The following is a 16,927-nucleotide window of genomic DNA, read 5'->3' on the forward strand; positions in this document are numbered from 1 at the left end:
TGGACCTTCCGCATGTACTTACTTGCCAACTAGACGCAATTTTACTGCTGTACGCTTTCACAATGCACTCCACCTTTATCATGCGAAACAAATGCGACATCGACGCCAAACGTACATTACTGGCCATTAAATTTGCTACACCAAGAAGAAATGCAGATGATAAACGGGTATTCATTGGGCAAATATACTAGAACTGACATGAGATTACAAAAAATGGTTCAAATGGCTCTGAGCACTATGGGACTCAACTTCTGAGGTCATTAGTCCCCTAGAACTTAGAACTAGTTAAACCTAACTAACCTACGGACATCACAAACATCCATGCCCGAGGCAGGATTCGAACCTGCGACCGTAGCGGTCTTGCGGTTCCAGACTGCAGCGCCTTTAACCGCACGGCCACTTCGGCCGGCATGAGATTACATTTTCACGCAATTTGGGTGCAGAGATCCTGAGAAATCAGTACCCAGAACAACCACCTCTGGCCGTAATAACGGCCTTAATACGCCTGGGCATTGAGTCAAACAGAGCTTGGATGGCGTGTACAGGTGCAGCTGCCCATGCAGCTTCAATACGATACCACAGTTCATCAAGAGTAGTGACTGGCGTATGGTGACGAGCCAATTGGTCGGCAACCATTGATCAGACGTTTTCAGTTGGTGAGAGATCTGGAGAATGTGCTGGCCAGGGCAGCAGTCGAACATTTTCTGTATCAGAAAGGCACGTACCTGCAACATGCGGTCGTGCATTATCCTGCAGAAATGTAGGGTTTCGCATGGATCCAATGAAGGGTAGAGCCACGGGTCGTGTCGGCCGGGGTGACCGAGCGGTTCTAGGCGCTTCAGGCTGGAACCGCGCGACCGCATGGGTCGCAGGTTCAATTCCTGTCTCGGATGTGTGTGATATCCTTGGTTAGTTAGGTTCAAGGGGACTGATGACCTCAGAAGTAAAGTCCCATAGTGCTCAGATCCATTTGAACCAATTTCAAACCACAGGTCGTAACACATCTGAAATGTAACGCCCACTGTTCAAAGTGCCGTCAACGCGAACAAGAGGTGACCGAGACGTGTAACCAATGGCACCCCACACGATCAAGCCGTGTGATACGCCAGTATGGCGATGACGAATACACGCTTCCAATGTACGTTCACCGCGATGTCGCCAAACACGGATGCGACCATCATGATGCTGTAAACAGAACCGGGATTCATTCGAAAAAATGACGTTTTGCCATTCGTGCACCCAGGTTCGTCGTCTGTGATGCAGCGTCAAGGGTAACCGCAGCCATGGTCTCCGAGCTGATAGTCTATGCTGCTGCAAACGTCGTCCAACTGTTCGTGCAGATAGTTGTCTTGCAAACGTCCCCATCTGCTGACTCAGGGCTCGAGACGTGGCTGCACGATCCGCTACAACCATGCGGATAAGATGCCTGTCATCTCGACTGCTAGCGATACGAGGCCGTTGGGATCCAGCACGGCGTTCCGTATTGCCCTCCTGAACCCATCGATTCCATATTCTACTAACAGTCATTGGGTCTCGACCAACGCGAGCAGCAATGTCGCGTTACGATAAACCGCAATCGCGATAGGCTACAATCCGACCTTTATCAAAGTCTGACACGTGATGCTACGCATTTCTCCTCCTTACACGAGGCATCACAACAACGTTTCACTAGGCAACGCCGGTCAACTGCTGTGTGTGTATGAGAAATCGGTTGGAAACTTTCCTCATGTCAGCACGTTGTATGTGACGCCACCGGCGCCAGCCTTCTGTGAATGCTCTGAAAAGCTAATCATTAGCATATCACAGCATCTTCTTCCTGTCGGTTAAATTTCTTGTCTGTAGCACGTCATCTTCGTGGTGCAGCAATTTTAATGGCCCGTAGTGTATTTCATTTCTCTGCTTGTAAAGTATGAATCGGGGAAGCATGACCAGTTATTCCACTACAGACGTTAAGATGCACCAACTGTCTAATAAAGACCCCGAAGTACACACTCATTGTCTCAAAAGCCTCTGGACATTCCTCGGAACTGTTTTAAAGAGACCTTTGACGTCATACATTTCGTGGCAAACTCTAATAACGTCCGTAATAACGAAATAATGCAGACAATTAGCGTATAAAAATGATGAAGGTATTATTGCATTGAAAGTACCGTCCCTGTATTTGCTTTGTTTTACAGAAATCCTAAGAAACCTGAAGCAGGATGCTCAAATGGATCTTTTATTTTGCCGTACGGAAATACATTCGACGGCACAAAGGTGGTTTATTTTGTTTGGTCCAGGAGGAGATTGAGCGGAATTATAACTACTAACATTTAGTTCATTTAATTAGAGTTTTAAATTTTCTTTTATTATTAATTCTGACGTCATCATACATGGATGAACGCTAGGGAGTGAGCCAACTTATTAAAATAAGTAGTTTCTTAAATAAATAATGTTTGCAAATACGTAACTTTTGTTAGGTGCGCTCGACAATGGCTTTCTGTGTAAGATTTCGTTCTGAATCTTTACTCAGCCGTAGATATCTTTTCAGATGAAAACCCTTATCGGACTTCGAACATTTACTCACCGAGCAAATGGTTCGTATTGAACTATTTATGTGTATTTAATGTACACGGAACCTTTCGCCATGTCGAGACGCAGTATAGTTGAGGATGAGTTTTAAGAAACAAATATTAAATAATATCACTGTATTCAATTATCACACCTAAATGATAAATTTACAATGATACTTACACTGTATTAGTTGCTGCATACAACAATACGCGAGTGCTCCTAGTATGATTGTGCCTCTACAAAACACAAAATGATAATGGCGGTGTGCCGCATAAATATACCGTAATCGCAGGAAAGCGTCCGTCTTGGCTCACTTCTAAAACAAAAAAAGGTGCCGTACCCTTCACAAAAATAATTGGCGGACGTAATTCTACATTTGTTTCTGCGGTTGTATCCTACAGTCGACACAACCGTTCGTATTAATTAATTTTTAATTAATACTTTATATATTACGTTTCAAATATTTCGCATATAAATTACGCTATTCTCGCAAATGTGCCTTTAAACAGTGTAGTATGAAGATTTACTTAACTTTCTACAATCCATTTCCACAGGAATGTACTGAGTATTTACAACTGTCTCAGAGTATTAAACTATCACTTAACGCAGGCAATTTTACAAGACTCTTCGCATGAAGAATAACTGATATAATATGCACACTAATTTGTGCCTAATATATTTAATACACTGGTTGCCTATCTAAGGCGATGCTGTCGCCTTGACGGTTGACTGCGAATTGGGGCGACCTTTCCTCTGCTCAGCCGTAACTAGGCGAGCCGCTGCGGTGGCGTAGCAAAGCTGTAGGCGGCGTGGCTACGCCATCGCTGATCATTCGTCGGTGCGGCACGCAGCGAGTGTTCTTTTCTGTGGTTTCATTGCGAGGCGCCAAACTTGCTTTGGCAGCCCGCTCTTCGGGCGGCACCACACCTTTGCATCGTGATTCGGCAAGTAAAAGTCTTTTGGACAAAAAATTGCGACATTTCACAAATAAACGTAATTTTGGATGTCACAGTTTGCTGAGAGTCCCTCAACAGCGATATTCAGCCGCCTGTTTGCAAGTTCTTTCATTTGGACGCCAGTCTGGTGACTTGGCCCCCACCTTAGTAAGCGTCCATACTGTGCTGGTAACAACGAAATATTTAGTGTACAGGATACACTAAACTTTTACATTTAAATATGATACTAGCCAACTGAAATATGTGATTACAGTAGAAATAATTTGGTCTTTATTTATGGACGTATAGCAATATTCAGTAAAATCGAGCACTCCTTTGTTTTCATTATTTTTCCAGTTCTGTTACAAATTTATCACTATTTGCAGAATAGTTCCGTTCTTGTTAACATTCGTCAATGTTTTTCCTTCCAAATTTCGTTCTCAAAATCCTTTTGTATGGGTAAATGTTTTTTGAAACTACGGCAATGGCTAAATCGTAGACTCAGTTATGCTTTTGAGTGTAAAACAGGACTGCATTCAGTTCCTGTTGCGTTATAATAGAATAACTAGACCACAAACGGAGTTCGTTGTTATGTTATTTCCTTTTCAAATGCTATAATTCTGTTTTTCAAGGAGACATCAGATGTAATATGGTGCACTGCTTTATTCGGTATATGCCGGTATTCCGGACAATAGGTTACGTCGAGATCTGATAACACGACATAAATTTCTGCTGGTGAAGTGCGCGGCAATAGTGTTTACAATTATGATTTTTATCCACTTTTTGCAGTTCTTTATGCACATAAGTCGTTTTTCCCAATGTGCTGCCTACGTTGCGGCCTGATAATAAAGCTCAAATTGATGGAAAATGTCCTGCTCCTTCGTCGTCTTAAATACCCGTGACCAATTGCTTCTGCAATTACCCTACTGTCGCTGAGGCAAATTTTCAATGGCGCGCTACACGAATATTTGCTCGCAGCCACTTACGTTAATATATTTTTTTACTAACTCAAATCATATTAAAGCTTGTAGATGATGGGAATTTCATTTAAAAATTCGGCGTATGCCATTTCATGAAAATGATGGTGCCTGAAGATTCTGTCGTGCGATGACTCATTCATATGCTAACAGAAATATAAATCACCACTGTATATATCTTGGGTGCACACTCGCATTGAATTTATTAAATGACAAAATTTTTACCAAGGGCTGCACTATTTATTGTAATCTGCATACTGGAATTGCGATTTTTAGAGTAGATCGGGGAAAGATGACCAGCTTAAGGTTTGGGGAATCAAAACGGTGGTTAGGATTTGGAGTTTAGATTCGACACTAAACTGCCGTTTACTGAAGAGCCTTTTCTGTCTACAGATCAGTTGGTATTACGCTATCATTACTAATTATGCGCGTTTACAACTTCTTTTGTGAGTAGTGTAGTTCAGATATCTCACCCTCAGCATCGGAGTGAGATTGCAGTGGTATCTGAAGCAGACACCAGCGCTACATTTGTGGATTTGTGTTACAATGTAGCTAAATACATAATACAGGAAACAAAGTTTAACAGATAACCAAGAGTAAAATACACTCCTGGAAATGGAAAAAAGAACACATTGACACCGGTGTGTCAGACCCACCATACTTGCTCCGGACACTGCGAGAGGGCTGTACAAGCAATGATCACACGCACGGCACAGCGGACACACCACGACCCGCGGTGTTGGCCGTCGAATGGCGCTAGCTGCGCAGCATTTATGCACCGCCGCCGTCAGTGTCAGCCAGTTTGCCGTGGCATACGGAGCTCCATCGCAGTCTTTAACACTGGTAGCATGCCGCGACAGCGTGGACGTGAACCGTATGTGCAGTTGACGGACTTTGAGCGAGGGCGTATAGTGGGCAGGCGGGAGGCCGGGTGGACGTACCGCCGAATTGCTCAACACGTGGGGCGTGAGGTCTCCACAGTACATCGATGTTGTCGCCAGTGGTCGGCGGAAGGTGCACGTGCCCGTCGACCTGGGACCGGACCGCAGCGACGCACGGATGCACGCCAAGACCGTAGGATCCTACGCAGTGCCGTAGGGGACCGCACCGCCACTTCCCAGCAAATTAGGGACACTGTTGCTCCTGGGGTATCGGCGAGGACCATTCGCAACCGTCTCCATGAAGCTGGGCTACGGTCCCGCACACCGTCAGGCCGTCTTCCGCTCACGCCCCAACATCGTGCAGCCCGCCTCCAGTGGTGTCGCGACAGGCGTGAATGGAGGGACGAATGGAGACGTGTCGTCTTCAGCGATGAGAGTCGCTTCTGCCTTGGTGCCAATGATGGTCGTATGCGTGTTTGGCGCCGTGCAGGTGAGCGCCACAATCAGGACTGCATACGACCGAGGCACACAGGGCCAACACCCGGCATCATGGTGTGGGGAGCGATCTCCTACACTGGCCGTACACCACTGGTGATCGTCGAGGGGGCACTGAATAGTGCACGGTACATCCAATCCGTCATCGAACCCATCGTTCTACCATTCCTAGACCGGCAAGGGAACTTGCTGTTCCAACAGGACAATGCACGTCCGCATGTATCCCGTGCCACCCAACGTGCTCTAGAAGGTGTAAGTCAACTACCCTGGCCAGCAAGATCTCCGGATCTGTCCCCCATTGAGCATGTTTGGGACTGGATGAAGCGTCGTCTCACGCGGTCTGCACGTCCAGCACGAACGCTGGTCCAACTGAGGCGCCAGGTGGAAATGGCATGGCAAGCCGTTCCACAGGACTACATCCAGCATCTCTACGATCGTCTCCATGGGAGAATAGCAGCCTGCATTGCTGCGAAAGGTATATATATACTGTACTAGTGCCGACATTGTGCATGCTCTGTTGCCTGTGTCTATGTGCCTGTGGTTCTGTCAGTGTGATCATGTGATGTATCTGACCCCAGGAATGTGTCAATAAAGTTTCCCCTTCCTGGGACAATGAATTCACGGTGTTCTTATTTCAATTTCCAGGAGTGTATAAAATGGATTAAGGAAACTAGCAAGTAACACGATTGCTTCTGCTATAATCTGAGGTTTGTATTCCTTTCTTTCTCTTTTTTCTTTGCACAATTATTGCACACGTTTTCTTCTTGTGTACCGGTTTCACGCAGCCATTTTTTGCACATGACACACTGAATCAAGTCTCCCTGTGGTCCATTTTTATTTTAGTAGTACGTAGTGTGACGTAGTGACTGTTGTTGGTACCACGTCCACGACCGCCCTTAGAGATTTTAATGCACTACCGATTGCCATGGCACACTGAGCACAGTAATCATTGTCATTTTGTGACCTCCCTGGTTCGCTAATCATAAACTGCTTTTACACCTAATTTCCCGTGACCTAGCTCTTGCCTCTTCGGTTCGACTGTGTTCTGTGAGAAATGCAGCTTCTTTTAATCGTTTCCACCAGACACTGTTTCAAAGTTCTATGTGAGACTTCATATTACTGGAAAGTTCCAAAACAATTTATTCCACTAGTCCTTACATCCTCCATAGCCATTCGTAGAGGTTTTCCAGACCTCTTATCCTTATTTGATGTTCTTACGTACGTTCGAGTTATTTGCTATGAAAATAAAGTCTCTACAATTAAGGAATAAACTTCGTCATCTTACCAGAATAAAACAGTGGCATCTCTCCCGAGGTTCGGGGTGACATGCCACGCTCCGTAACTGGCACAATATGTCCACCGCATGGAAACTGCGGATGGCAACATCCACTACAAAATAGCGACTATGCTCAACAAATCTAACATTTGCCTCTTCTACTGTATTCATACTCTCTTAATCATTTAGAAACATCTATGCACCATTAAGAAGCCGTCCGCCTTAACTCTTGCCTCGGTATTTGTTGGTTTAAAAGTGGAAAAACAATAAATACAGCGACATATGCAACTGCCTTTCCGTCACACTACAGTTAGCGAGTGCGCTACACGAAGGTTTCGCCATCTGTCACCACCTGTCGGAATGATCCACTATGTCATTTTCACCCGCTGCGCTTTCAGTACATCAATCACTTTAAAATGACTTAAAAGTCAAAGTTGAGGTTGTAGAAATTATAATAAATACTACAGAGCATGCCAAAAACATTTTCATTCGGAAGTGTAAGGGGCGATCAACAAGTTTCCGTTCGATAGACGAACAGACCACAATTAGTATGTCAATCAGGCAAAATCGCAGTGCCGCGAGCCTTGAGATAATCACCCCCCCTTGACGCATCAGATATTTGGTAAAACACGGTGTCTATGAAGAAGTCCGTAACTGTCTGCTGTAGATACAAAGAATTTTTTAAGGGGCCGAAGGCGCGATAATTAGATGTGGAGAGATCAAAACTACAGGGGGAGTGCTAGGGTGTCACCCACTTGTGTCTTGAGTTTCTGGCCTCCCAGATCGAGCGGCGTCTTAACGTCGAATGGCGACAAGCACTGAACGTGGAGCAACATTACGCAACGGTGGTTTTCGACAAACTTGCTGCACCATAGACATTCTTCATTCTCAGATGGATGTCTACCGGTGTTTGTCCTGATGCAGCAAAGAAAAGAATGATATCACGTTTGCACTGTGTGGACGCATTCGGTAATAACGTTGCTATAGCTCACGTCTCCGCATTGCCGCACGCACGTCGGAAAGACACGAATGTCACGCCACACTAATCCTTGGTCTGTATGTCGGTGCGTGTATACTCGCATCGAAGTCGCGCTAAGTTGCATATACGCTGCAGCAACGCCCTCAAACGGAAACTTTTTGATGTCCTCTTATATAAATCTGATTAGATAGCCTCTTTCTATTCCTTCAGCGTCCACTGTTTCCTCTTCGTGAGTAGTGTTCTCTTGGATTGCGTACTATCTCGAATGTCAGCGGGAAGCAATTTTCTTCGTCGTGTTTTGTATGTGAACCTGTCGCAGAGGCGCAAGCGTAGATGTTATACACAAATTCCCGCCTCATTACTAAAGGCCTGACTTTTTAGGTTCGTATGCCCCAACACACGCTACCGCCCACTGTCCGTCGTGATTGTTTTTCAGTCACAATTTTCACATGGCTGCTTCTCGATCATGTTTGCCTCACTGCCCGTAAATACGTACAACAATAAGAGAAGATTCGCCTGGCACTTACATCGTCACAGCCATGGGATGTTATCTTGCATGTCGGATAAGAATTGCCCTTTTCAAACAACTTACGCGAATTCAGCCAGGTAATATTAACAGCGACCGCAGATATTTCGGCGGGAGTACACTCCGCTATTTTCAAGGCAAATATTTTCAGCGGTCGCTGTTAATATTACCTGGCTGAATTCCCCTAAGTTGTCTGAAAATTGTATACACCAGGAGAAACTCAGGTCTCACAAGAATTGCCCTATCTTGTACCCCGCCAAACCAACACTGCGCTTTGTTATACTCATGGTATACGAGACTGTGACAATGCCGTGTAATGTCCCTGGCTACTTTGAACACTTATCTACGATTCTCAACAGCTTCCCACCAACCCGTGTAGTTATATGTAATCAGTGGGTGTCTGAAGGTACTATCAACTTCCAGTTATACAGCGACTGAACTCTGTGCTGTGAACATAGTAAGCGCTCTTGAACTATGAAGTTGTTCACTGAAGTGTGAACACGCTCTATCATTGGACACTTCCCTAGGAATGGCTCGAACAGTACCTACGTCATAGCGTCAAAATTGCTTCAAGATTTGGGAAATTACACTGACTCGTTTCAAATAGTTTACGTAGGTAACAAAATTTTCTATTTATAATTTTTTCCAAAACCCTCATGTTTCAAAATTCGATTGTGCATATTTGTGTAGCCCAGTTGTAAGTGTGATGAAAAAGTGCTCCTGTGCGTCCGTCATTGTCTAACAAAGACGAACGGAATGAGGATGTACTGTAAGCTAACGTCGCTCCATTTTACTAGGCACTTGAATGCTTACCAAGACAGTACAGCATATCGCCAACGAACTGTGTCAGAGTGGTCTGGTGTACCGACAGCATTAAGGTATTTTCCTGGTGGTCGAAGTTAACTTTCATTCTGTTAGTACCATCTATGCTAAGGCAGGGATCTACGCGACGGGAAGCTTGCTGGAGCCAGTCTTAAGTTTGATGTGGTTGCTCAGTAGCACGATCTTTTGCACAAAATATCACGACCAGTCGGAGGAGGGAGAATATTCCTTAGTAGTAGGGAGGGAAAATCTATTTTGTTTCTTAGAGTGCTTCCGTGTAGTCGGTGGTTAACTAATCAATATCAAATAATTTTAGCATAACTATTTTAATCTGAAGAGTAACAGACTTAACTTGAAAAATTCACAATATTTATATAAAGTTCACAATTTTTCCGAGTCATAATGATTTGGAACTTACTAATTGTTTATCCTCTTTACATCATCAGTAGACCTGACCATCACAGGATTAGTAACATCATTAAGATGGGAGTTCTTTCCTTGAACCATGTATTTATCAAGAAACGCTCTACAGTCTGCGGCTCGTGGTGTTGCGGTAGCGTTCCCGTTTCCCGCGCACGGGGTCCCGGGTTCGATTCCCGGCGGGGTCAGGGATTTTCTCTGCCTCGAGATGACTGGGTGTTGTGTGTCTTTCATCGTCATTCACTCGCAAGTCGCCGTAGTGGCGTTTAAGAACTTGTGGTCTCCCGGCCACTAATGCCATACGCATGTTTATCATCGCTCGACCTATTGCTCTGTTTGTACTTGTCAACCCAAGAAGGTACTTTTAAGTTATTTCCGAAAATGCACCACTTTGTAATATAGTTAGATGTCCAGATGTACAACAATTTATACTAAACGAACGCATTTGCTGTCTGAGTCCTTAGACCTACAGGCCAAGGCGAAAATGACAAACAATCAATTCGTGATTCCTCTTTCCTTTTCTCCATTTCACTCCTCAAGTAAATTATTTTCTAGCATCTGCGATATAGGAATGAAATTTACTTCATCAGAATCTATTTATATCCAGTCGTCTACTGGAGTCTATAATATCGAAAAATCAATGTTGCTTGACTGTCACTATGAAAAATATAATTAAATGATAAACTGAAGGTACTGGCATAGCATGTATAGAATGCGTCAGTTGATAGTGGATGAAAACAATTAAAAACGGTTATAAGAAGCCTGACTGCCTAAACAAACTGGAGTAGTACTGAACTGCGCTTGACTACCGTTCTTACACTAACTGAGGCATAAAGGAATGACTGATAAGTTGCTAACTTTCACTGTGCATGGCCATAATCGAATTACTGTTTAGACACTCGCTATTTTTTCACCAAAACGGATCATAATGAACAAGTGCCTTCGCTGAACTTGCACGTCATTTTATCTCACTTCCGCCCTGGCAAATAAGAGATGACTTAAGTCCACACACATTCACACACGCACAGTCACATACAAATACAAAGTTACAACTGTATTTTAATAAAATAATGAGTTTCGTCTCGAAGTGTTACGGTGTATCAGTATTGCTTGTGTGTTAATTTGTCACGTAAAATTCAGAATATGTAAACCGCTATGAAGTTATTGAATCTTTTGGGGTATCTGTACATAAATGGTGATAACCAGACAGACACTGTAAAATGACAAATGTCCGGTATGTGTTATTAAACGCAAATTACTGTTTCCGTTAACGTATATTAATGCGACTGTCAAAAGCTGGAATAAGAAAAAGGATGGTCCATAAGTAAAAATTATCAATATACCGTTAAAGAAAAAGGAAGTTAACCAAGAGACTGAATGGAGATACGAACTATTTGCTGTTTATTCTTCAGGATAACAGAATTTCTATACTTGAGTTAGAGATAATGCAAAGTATTCGACTGTAAATGAGAATCTGTGTTTGACTGTAGAATTCAATATTTTTAGTTTTATTAATACTGTTCTGAGTAACTAACTCAATCTATACGTCGTTCTCCATTATATGTTTCCTAATAATGTACGTAATTCCTAATAATGTCCGTAGTCTAATGTACAGTTCCAATACAAATACATATCGACTTGTTGGGAAATGTGATTTCTCACTGTGGCATCCGCGGCTGTAGCAATTTCTTTGGGTGGAGATGACTGCTAATGTCTGGCCCTGAAAGCTCGGCAGATATTTTCGATGTAGGAGGAGAACGCTACGACGGCGATGAGAAATGTGATAAATCAAAAAAGTTCAAAAATGGTTCAAATGGTTCTGAGCACTATGGGACTCAACTGCTGAGGTCATTAGTCCCCTAGAACTTAGAACTAGTTAAACCTAACTAACCTAAGGACATCACAAACATCCATGCCCGAGGCAGGATTCGAACCTGCGACCGTAGCGGTCTTGCGGTTCCAGACTGTAGCGCCTTTAACCGCACGGCCACTTCGGCCGGCTATCAAAAAAGTAATTGCGAAAGTGGTAATAACGCCCAATGTCGCTTCATGCCGCTGTTCTGCTGATAAAATCATTTTAAAACTCTTTAGACAAATTATTTAAATGGGAATGGTAGATCAGATTCACAGACAGAGTTTTTGATGCCAACAATGGACACCCACCCATACAATAATATATTTGAATGGCGTGGCGTCAGTTTATACAAAACTCTCACTTTCTGAATAATGTGCACTTTTGCCCTTACGTTAAATAATTAGGCAACAGTTACTTAATTCACAGTCCACTTTCTCAAGCAAACAGTCACTTTCTACTGCATGGTTTACGCCTCACTGCAGTTCACCGTCTCTCCCCTTCTCTTAGATAAATTAAGTCGTTATGTGCCAGGTAGTTAATTGTGAATTTCAGAGTAATTACGTATAAGTAGATGTGGCTTTTCTTAGTACACAGTCTCTGGTAATGTCCCAGCTAATCGTATTCTTGGTTCTTGTGATGAAAACTGACCATAATTCTCGTCCTCCCAACGTCTTTAAATCTTAATTTTCCAGTCACCTGTCGTCTTGTTAAATCTTCGTTTCTTGTGTCTCCACTTTTGTGGCTTCTGTCTTCTGGCTTTCTTCTCTTTTCCGTTAGTAACTTTAATTCTCGGTGTCTCTTCTTAAAATTTGGCAATTAGTTGCAACAATGACGCCATGATGGGCTTCTGGAAAGTTCTTCGTTCTGCTCGCTTCTGAGTAAAAGTGCTTCCACTGTCTCAATATTTCAATTCTTCTCCCCAGATTAGAATATTCAGCTAAAATGAAATTGACTTCTTTCCGCAAAATACCGATCTCTTCTCCACTAACAGTCTATTGTCTTCCTGTTCCTCTTTACACCTCAGCCAACTGCCGTGTACTGGCTGCATATAAACACTCCGATTCGCCTCTCAAAATTTCCCTGTCCATCAGTTACTACCAAGGCAACATTTTCTTTCCGCAGAACATACCTTCTTTGTCCACGTGTCCCCCATCTTTACACTTCAGCCTCTCGTTTTAAATAGCTTTTCCATTAGAAGGAAAATTACAGTGACAAAAATTTCAACATACGTACCAAAGCGCTTTCTGTAGTCATTCACATAGAGCATAACATGCACAGACGGGTACCAAACAAAAAAAAATTCGGGAATTCGTTTGTCTAGGTAACATATTAAGTGATCAACATTGCAAGATCACAGTTTAATGTAAGCGCGAGATAAGCAATTGCAGCTGTGAAATGCTGGTAAATTAATAACCAGTGTAACTGCTGGGATGCTGAATGCAAGCATGCATACGTTGACGCATTGTGTTGCATAGGTGCCGGGTGTCAGTTTCTGGGATGGATTTCCATGCCTGTTGCACTTGGTCGATTAATACAGGAACGGGAAATGTTGTTTGTGGATGATACTGGAGTTGTCGTCCGATGATATTGGATATTTGCTCGACTGGAGACGGAGACAGATGTGTTGACTGAGCAGGCTAAGGCAACATGTCGACACTCCGCAGAACGTTTTGGGTTGCAAGAGCGGTATGTTGGCGAGAGTTATGCTGCTGAAAAGCGCCCCCTGGGATGTTATTCATGAGTCGCAGCATAACAGATCGAATCAGCAGTCAGGCTGCATGGGTAACCGCGAGAGAGCGCCTGTTCTCATATGAAATCGCTCCGCTGACCATAATGGCTCGTGTTACGCTTTGCATTAAACCTTGGTTGCTATTCTGTGATTAGTCTCACGCGGTTATCGTGATTATGCTGTTATCCTCCCTCTACGCGAGTCGCAGCAGCGGTGTGTATCGATATTCGCACCCTTATACTAACTTTGGCCTCGCGCTTATAGTTTCCGGCTGCACCGTGTTCGGGCAGTTGGTCGGTTGGCGTGGAGCAGCGAGGAAGTCTCCGTTGCGCGTGTCTGCCTGGGGACGCTGGCGGCGTCCACACAAGATCGGAGTGTCAGGAGCTGTTCCCATTGCTACGAGGTCCGTGGCTCACTGATCCCGGACACGAAAGTTGATTCTTTACTTAATCTACCAGCCAGCCCCAACTGTTCACGTTGTGTAGTTTGAATTTCGTTGTGGGCTGTTGGGACATTCCCGCGAGCAACAACGTGTGTTTTTAAGTTGGTGAAATTCTAGCGGCCCTCCTGTGGAGTTTGACTTAACTTGATTATTTTTGAATTAAAGTGTGTAAGTAGGCTGTTTAGGTTTTTTTATTGGTAACTCCACCTCTGTATAAAAATCACTGGCTGTGCCGTGTGCAGTCTGTGGCTGCTTTGCATTGTTGTAATACTCAACCATTGTAGTGTTAGGCAGCTGGCTGTGAACAGCGCGTAGCGTTGGGCAGTTGGAGGTGAGCCGCCAGTAGTGGTGGATGTGGGGAGAGAGATGGCGGAGCTTTGTAATTTGTCATGAACTGCTACATTTATAAATGATGATATAAAGGTAAATACATTGTTTGTTCTCTATTAATATCTTTCATTTGCTAACTATCCCTATCAGTAGTTAGTGCCTTCCATAGTTTGAATCTTTTATTTAGCTGGCAGTAGTGGCGCTCGCTGTATTGCAGTAGCTTGAGCAGCGAAGATTTTTGTGAGGTAAGTGATTTGTGAAAGGTATAGTTTAATGTTAGTCAGGGCCATTCTTTTGTAGGGAATTTTGAAAGTCAGATTGCGTTGCGCTATAAATATTGTGTGTCAGGTTAAGCACAGTCGTGTAAAATTGTTAAAAAGGGGACGTTTCATATGTCGACCCTTAGCCTAGGATACCTCACTGGAATCTTCTGATTTTTTTCTTGTAGTTTGTGTAATTAGTGTAGATTTTGTTTATTGCTAGCGCGTAATTGTAGAGAGAATCTCCATTGTAGTTGTAGTTTTTCATTGTTGTATAGTAAAATAGTTGTGGTATGCATGTAGATTTGCACCAAGTATTTCGCAGCTGCAACTAACTAGATATTATTTTCAGTGTTATGTTAATGTGTTCTCTTATTTTTGCTCTTCAAATTGTGTTTTTCTGTGTTGTCGTGTGAAATACTGTGACAATAATGGCGTGTGAAAAACGTAACACTCGGCTCCAAAGTAAATTGAGAAATGACAGCGAAGACGAAAGCAGTGTGTTAGCGCCACCGTGTAATGAATTAACTAATATTCAAAGTAGTAATTTGGTAACCGTGCATAGGGAAATGGAGCGGGTGGCAAACAATGGTGTAGACAGCGAAACAATTAGAGAACAGGGAAGCATTATCGATCGATCGGTCGGCGACAGCTCGCCTCAGGAATCCGAAATGACAGGAAACAATCTCGGAAATGCTGTGGATTCAGGATTTGGGTCCTCACCGTTTTCTCAAATAAGTCAAGACACATTTTCTGCTTGTCAAAATGTGAATGTTGCCGGTGCAAATGCACTGCCGAAAAGCACTGAGGAACATGTTCCAGACACCAGTGCATTGTTATTACAATTAATACAGCAAATGGGACAAACACAGCAAAAGCTTCAAAAATTAGACACAATTGAACAAAATCAGAAACAAATGGAACAAAATCAGAGACAAACACAGCAACAGCTACAAAAGTTAGACTCATTGGAACAAACTCTTAAACAAACACGTGAAGATTTAACTACTGAGTTACATAACATTGAATCGAAATGTCAAAAAGCCTGTAATGACGTACAAACACAAATTTGTGAGCATTTTCAACCTTTTTTTTGCGGCATGAAAATGCATTACAGAATCACGAAGCAGCCATAAAAGAACTGCAAACTACTGTTCATGAAAATCATGAGACCTTGCAAGCTAAATTTGACTCAGTTGCATCTACCGATTCGGTTACGCAACTTGCAAAAACTCAGGAAAACTTAAAGGACACAGTAGATACTCTGAAACTTGGTTCAGAAAAACACACTGAGGAAATAAGTACACTATCGGATAAAGTAGCCGAACTTTCAGATCAGTTCACTAACTTATCTACAAAGGTAGATGATGATATGAATGACACAACACCTGTAGCCTTCACTGACACTCAAGAGTATGAACAAATTAGAAAATTCAAACAAAATCAAAATCAAATCAATACACAGTACAAAAGAGAAATCCGGGAAGTGCAAGATCAGTTGGCACAAGTAGTACAAGAATTACGTATTTCAGAGGACACTCGCGCCCCAATACGGGAAGAGGGACTTAGAAATATGGAACAGCCACAAAATAAGAACACAGGGCATTTCGGAAGTTATGAAAGAAATTGGCAATGTGCACCGAATTTTGAGATGGAACGGCCGTCACGACGTAACAATGACCGATATGCTACTCACCGACACGATGACTTTGACTATAAGCTGTTCATTACTACACGTAAATTCAAAACGTTTAAAAATTCTGCCAACGACATTCATCCACAAGCGTGGCTCCATCAATTCTCTCATTGTTTTCCCCCCAACTGGTCGTTAGAACACAGATTAGAATTTATGTGTGGCTATTTAGAGAATGAACCAGCTGTAAGAATGCGTTCGGTCATTCACGATTGTCATAGTGAAGGAGAATTTTACCATGCCTTCCTCTCAGCATATTGGTCTCAAGCTACACAAGACCGAGTAAAACATAGCATCATAATGATGAAACATTTCGAACAATCTGAATTTTCCAGTCTTGTGAAATATTTTGAAGACATGTTGCACAAGAATCAGTACCTGTCAAACCCATACAGCCCCTCAGAACTCATTCGCATTTGCTTAATGAAATTACCTGAACATTTACGACACATTATTTTGGCAGGACGTTGCAAAGACGACATTGAAGCATTTCAGGGACTCTTACAAGAATTAGAAATTGACACTGACAATCGCGGAACGCACGAGCACAACAATTACAGATCACATCCGTCGCAATTCCGCGATGAAAGAAATAATAACTGGACGCGACAAGGCTATTCTCACAACACAAATCGTGACCAAAACAGACACCACCCGTATGACAACCGTTGGCAGAGTAGTAACAATTACAGGGAAAGATCACCTTTCCGCGGTAATGACTATCACAGAGATTACCTTAGAAACAGACAATATG

Source organism: Schistocerca nitens, chromosome 4, assembly GCF_023898315.1.
Source record: "Schistocerca nitens isolate TAMUIC-IGC-003100 chromosome 4, iqSchNite1.1, whole genome shotgun sequence".
Lineage (NCBI taxonomy): Eukaryota > Metazoa > Arthropoda > Insecta > Orthoptera > Acrididae > Schistocerca > Schistocerca nitens.